Source organism: Ostrea edulis, chromosome 10 (assembly GCF_947568905.1).
Source record: "Ostrea edulis chromosome 10, xbOstEdul1.1, whole genome shotgun sequence".
Classification (NCBI taxonomy): domain Eukaryota; kingdom Metazoa; phylum Mollusca; class Bivalvia; order Ostreida; family Ostreidae; genus Ostrea; species Ostrea edulis.
The window spans coordinates 35,943,178-35,949,427 of NC_079173.1; the positions used below are offsets into that span (position 1 = coordinate 35,943,178).

Consider the following 6,250-nt stretch of genomic DNA (forward strand, 5'->3'; position numbering starts at 1 on the left):
ATAGGAATTACGAGATTGATCACTTGTTCGTTATCTTCACCTTTCATACATAAAATCTTAATCATCTATATTGAACTTATGGCCACAGATAAATTGCGGAAACGTACTGCTTGGGTACAATAATAGCTGTATAATGTTTGCGGAAAAGTAACATGTCTTTTTCCTAACTATCCTTAATGTTTAATTGACTTTAATGGCTGACTTTCTGTGGTGTAGCATACATCCTTAATGATTTGTTGTCACTCATTCAGGGTCTATTCAAACAATGTGATGCTATAAGAAAAACTTTGTTACTATAGTGTAAGAGAGAGAGAGAGAGAGAGAGAGAGAGAGAGAGAGAGAGAGAGAGAGAGAGATCTATTTAGAAGATTTTGATGGAGTATTTACGCCGTTTTGGCAATATTTCGGCCATTTTACGGCGGGGAAGCTTTTGAATAAATTCTGTCTCATAAGAATATATAAAAACAGGTCAACTAACAAAGAAACAAAATTCGTGCCCGTGGGAATTACAAAAGACTATTGGAAGACCTGATCAACAAGACTACGAAAATACTGTCAATGGGTAACTCCGGCATTCTTTTAATATCAACTTCAAAGTTCTTGTGTGTAGAATCAGAGTGGTGTTTAACAAAGTCATTTCTTGATTGATTAATCGTTCCTTCCTCTATTTTTATTGAAGAAGTAACTGTCTATGGTGTCATAAAGTCTAGTCTTTCGTGAGTCGTGTAAAGTGTTGATCAGTCATGCGTTTTGATGTTGTTGATAGAAAAAAAGTTTTGTGATTTGACATTTACTACACGCTCATTAGAATGTTTTATACTCCACATTTAATAAATGTTCAATAGAATGTTTTATACTCCACATTTACTAAATGTTCAATAGAATGTTTTATACTCCACATTTACTACACGCTCATTAGAATGTTTTATACTTCACATTTACTAAATGTTCATTAGAATGTTTTATACTTCACATTTACTAAATGTTCAATAGAATGTTTTATACTCCACATTTACTAAATGTTCAATAGAATGTTTTATACTCCACATTTACTACACACTCATTAGAATGTTTTATATTCCACATTTGATTTACAACACTTCTGACAAATATTATGGTACAATGCATTTGAAGTTTTTTCTTCACAGTATATAGTTATTGACTGGATTTTTTCTTCACAGTATATAGTTATTGACTGGGTTTTTCCTTCACAGTATATAGTTATTGACTGGGTCCAAGGATAACAGCTGACAGTGTTTTGCTTGATCCGAGAATGAGGATGTTGTCCTAAGCCGTAAGTCATCTGGAAGACGATCCGTATCATATGCTGTTTAGAGCATGCGCAATCACAGTTTTAATTCATCCAAAAAGGAAGAAAATTAATTTCAAACATGGCATCGTTTTCTGTGCCCTCTCTGGTAGGCGATGCAAACATCGGTTCATGTAAACAGATAGCCCGCCCTTTACTACATATGCATGTATATTTACTCTGCATCATCTTTTGTATTTTGCCATTCTGTAACTATTATTTCTATACATGTGTAGTAACGTTTATAGGACGTTACTTACATGTAGTGATGGAGGAAATAAAGGATTAGTTATACATGTCTTAAAAATCAGAAAATATGACCGCCTGATGTTATTGCGCGGTATTGCGGACCTAGCTTGCCACGCCATTGTGCGGTGATGCGGATCGAGCTTGCGAGATGATTGATCGGTATTGCGGATCGAGCTTGTCAGGCCATTGTGCGGTGATGCGGATCGAGCTTGCCAGGCCATTGTGCGGTGATGCGGATCGAGCTTGTCAGGCCATTGTGCGGTGATGCGGATCGAGCTTGCGAGATGATTGATCGGTATTGCGGATCGTGCTTGCGAGGCCTTTGCGCGGTATTGCAGACCAAGCTTGTGATTGTGAGATCCGATACTTAGTCAATGAACTATAACATTGTTTTTCAAATTCTGTGCACTTCTAATTCTAGAAGCACAAATTCCCTACCATTTTCAGGAGCAGACGACTGATTACGTCCATTATTATCTATATATAAGGTCACACCTGTTTTGCACCTTTATCATATACATGACAATGCAATGAGCTTGCACTTTTAAGGCTCAAAGCAGGTACTACCTCTTAGTCATTACAGAATTTACAGAAAATATAATTAAATACAAGTAGGTGACGGTGCACAGTATCACACGTACAACACCCGTCTATAAAAGTAAAGACATTCTGGAACCGAGTTCGGATTAGATAAGCCCACCTAACCTATTTCGCAAATCCATGTCAAGTAAAAACATCATTGTTATCGTAAAATTGGGTGCGACTTCGTACAAGCATTGGGATCCGCCCATCGATAGTCAACAAAATCGCACACAATTTTGAGCGATGTGTCTGAATTTTTTTTTAAACCACGTAACAATAGCACAATTATATATGAGAAAATACTAAATATCTAATAAGACCAAGTATCATCTATGACAAATACGTGTAAGTAATGCAGTTATGGTATTTACATAAATGTATATAGTATACAAATACTTACACACCTCTACAAAACAACACCTAAATATATATAGTACACAAAGACTCACACATCTCTACATACCTAAATGTATATAGTATACAAATACTTACACATCTCTACATACCTAAATGTATATAGTATACAAAGACTTAAATAACACCTTGCTGATTACGCCGATTGTCAGTGGTGTTTGATTTACATATTTATAATTATCACACACACGTTTTCTGCCTCAAACAATTAAAGACAATTAAACAATCCTGATACCTGCAACCTATCTTATGAACATTGATACACGAGATGTATTTTCCAGACATACTGAATGAGATTAATGTATAAAATAAGACTTCCTTACCGTGTATTATCGGCGCTTATTTAATCATGCAACTGGTAAAACGAACGCCTATACAATAGGAAGTAGAACTTAACAATAAACTGAAGGATATGCATGGCAGATTATGCATTGCTGATAACTCAAGTACTATATATTCGTGCAATACATAAGCAAAATCAACACTGATATTTGAAATTCGCACTTAACGAACGAATGAGGGAGTTGTTTTGAATTTGTTTATTTTCTAGTACAGTGTACTTAAAACACAGGATTTTACAAGCTTCCTCACTAAACAGGAAGTTTAGGTGTTTTTCAGACCTTGTTGTTAATGGTATGATACGTAATTGTGCAGTAGACCCTGTGTGTATTTTAGTAGTATCCAGGATTTTACGAAAAAGGAGGAATGTTATAATTTTTTCTGTCAAAAATGAATAATGAAATGAGCTGAATTTTTATTAATAATTAAATCATACGAAATTATTATTAAGTTGTTGGAAAATGAAAAATTAATGGATAACACTTTGGAATGATTGTACATGTACATGTATATCTGAAAAACGATACCCAAACATTGTTAAAGTCCAACCTATCTTACGAGTATCGGGCTCACGGCGGGTGTGACCCGTCAACAGGAATACGCTTATTCCCCATAACCACCTGTGATCTCGGCTGAGATTCGGCTTGGCTGAATTTTTAGACTGACGCCTTCACCGAATCTCCGAGCAGTCCTTCGTAATCCATGTCCCGAAATTTAGATTATAGATTACCGGAAACGGTACATAATACGCCCGTGAAAAGCTTATGTAGTTTAATCACACAAGAATGTTGTTTTTCCTTCAGTATATATACCCCCCTCTTTGTATTTAAATTTAAAAATCTAAGGTAGAAGGGTCTATCCTTCATGAAGAATTTGATTCCCGATATCTCATCACCTTTTACATTTTAATTATTGAGGGTGACCTCTGTGCTAGTCACAGTAATGACCTCTGTGATAGTCACAGTAATGACCTCTGTGCTAGTCACAGTAATGACCTCTGTGCTAGTCACAGTAATGACCTCTGTGATAGTCACAGTAATGACCTCTGTGATAGTCACAGTAATGACCTCTGTGCTAGTCACAGTAATGACCTCTGTGCTAGTCACAGTAATGACCTCTGTGATAGTCACAGTAATGACCTCTGTGATAGTCACAGTAATGACCTCTGTGATAGTCACTGTAATGACCTCTGTGATAGTCACAGTAATGACCTCTGTGATAGTCACAGTAATGACCTCTGTGATAGTCACAGTAATGACCTCTGTGATAGTCACAGTAATGACCTCTGTGATAGTCTAATTGATGACCTCTGTGATAGTCACAGTGATGAGCACAAGGATATAGTTCCCCATCAAATGATTGTACCCTGTAGCCATTAAATGTATTGATTACCCCTTCATAAACTACATTAGGTGAGAATCAAGTAAACCTGACAAATAGATGTTGTATAAAAGATACAAATATGTGTGAAACGTGAAGATTATTTATTATAATTATATTTTCATGTAAAATACTCGAATCTGATTGGTCGAGAAGCATTTGAAAAAAAACAACCCATAACATTTTCCTTTGGGAATAGAAAACAAGTGCTTCAGGGTGATCGTACCTAGCAACGGATAACATTACTTGACAAATTTATGCGCGTACGATCCGCCGTTGATTGTTAGAGGACGTCATTTGAGCGTTTGTAATGAACGCAAATACCCACATTGATAATTATACAACACATTGCATGATAATGACTGATCACATGTCAACAGACGTAAGTTTTTCTGCTTTCTTGTTTATAGTATAATATATAGTTTCAGTATAATAAAACAAATATCGCATGTAGTTGACGGTAACATTGAAAATTCCCACCCCTCGAGAAATCATTGTCAATCTCGGCTATGCCTTTTTCATTGTTACCCTCAACTACATTGTACATGCAATATTTATATATTGTTATGGGTCAGAATTACCCTTGATAATACAACAGCAGAATTTACTTGTTTAACCAGAGTTTTTGTTTTATCATAAAAATCTACAATGTATTTATAACATGAAAGAATTTTCTAGTACACTCTTGAAAGACTGCAACCATTGCATCATCTTTCTACTAAAGAAGTAAACATGAGTTCTAGAACAATATAGATCACAGGTGTCAACTGAGTGCAAGTGGTACACAACAGTATTGATTGATTAAATATTGTTTAACGTTCCGCTTGAGAATATTTCACTCATATGGAGACGTCACCAATGCCGGTGAAGGTTTGTGAAAGTTAGGCCTGTTCTCGGCGCTTATGGCAGTTTTTCTCTATACATTTTGCACAAAAAAGTTACGGTATAAATTCTATAAGATTAACTGACTTCATTTCTAGATAGACCAATTCTACATTTCTAAGTGAACCAAGGAACTGTCAGATTTGTTAAAAATGAATACTACATGCAGTATATTGATATCATCAGTATCACTATGGATGGTTAAAAAAACTGAACTTTTTACTACTGGCCTACGTGAATACAAACAAGAAATATTACAGTAAGTATCTAATCGTAAATACATCAATATTGTTATAATCAGTTATTATAACACGTTCTTTGCATACAAGTCTTACAAGACATTGATTATTAAAGACAAAAATGTTGCCTTTTGTTTATTCCGTGTGATACATAAGTATTTATTTTTTTCTTCCATAAATTTTCTCTAAAGCGACGATAAATTTAATGTCATCTTTGTAAAGTTTTTCAATTCCTATTGTAGAATAATCGTCAATATTATACTATGAGAGTCCGTATATAAATGAATAGCAACAGGGTCATCATCATCCCTCCCTGCTCAATAGCCGTCAGCGCAGAGCATAGGCCTAAATTTTGCAGCCCTTCACCGGCAGTGGTGACGTCTCCATATGAGTGAAATATTCTCGGGAGGGACGTAAAGCAATATTCAATCAATCAATAATAAAAATTTCATTGACCATTTGATAGAAAATAAATTATTTCAGTGAGAATGAAATACTTTGAATACACAAAAAGTGCGTCACATTTGCATGTTAAGTATGACGCAATGTGAGGTTAAAGTGTGACGTCAGCATTGGTACTGATTGAGTGTAGAAAATGATTTAGATATTTCTGTTAGGCGGATCTTTGTTTTTTTGTAAAAGAAAAACAAGTATTCTACAATAGATATACGTTGGATTTTATTTACCGATGTTTACTTAATTTACTATCTGTCAAGACAATTTGTATGAATTTGGAATGATTACATGGATTCTAACTTCACTATCAACTAACATATAAAATTTAATTTACAGAAAAATACGCAAATTTCTACATCACCTTTCAAGTTTCCTGTTAAATGAATTCCTTGATGACCAT

At 34.9% G+C, this 6,250-nt stretch overlaps 1 protein-coding gene across 38 annotated transcripts in view; it reads right to left on the reverse strand.

The window, feature by feature from the left end:
* Positions 1-3,032, reverse strand: part of LOC125665927 (mucin-22-like) — a 122,368-nt gene extending 119,336 nt beyond the window's left edge. For 25 of the 38 annotated variants that reach the window (XM_056151151.1, XM_056151158.1, XM_056151157.1 and 22 more), the window contains exon 1: positions 2,878-3,032. The gene's annotated coding sequence lies outside the window, so the exon portion shown is untranslated. The remainder of the gene's footprint in view (positions 1-2,877) is intronic. The other 13 variants (XM_056151185.1, XM_056151186.1, XM_056151187.1 and 10 more) reach the window with 1 other exon arrangement.
* Positions 3,033-6,250: the final 3,218 nt, after the last annotated feature.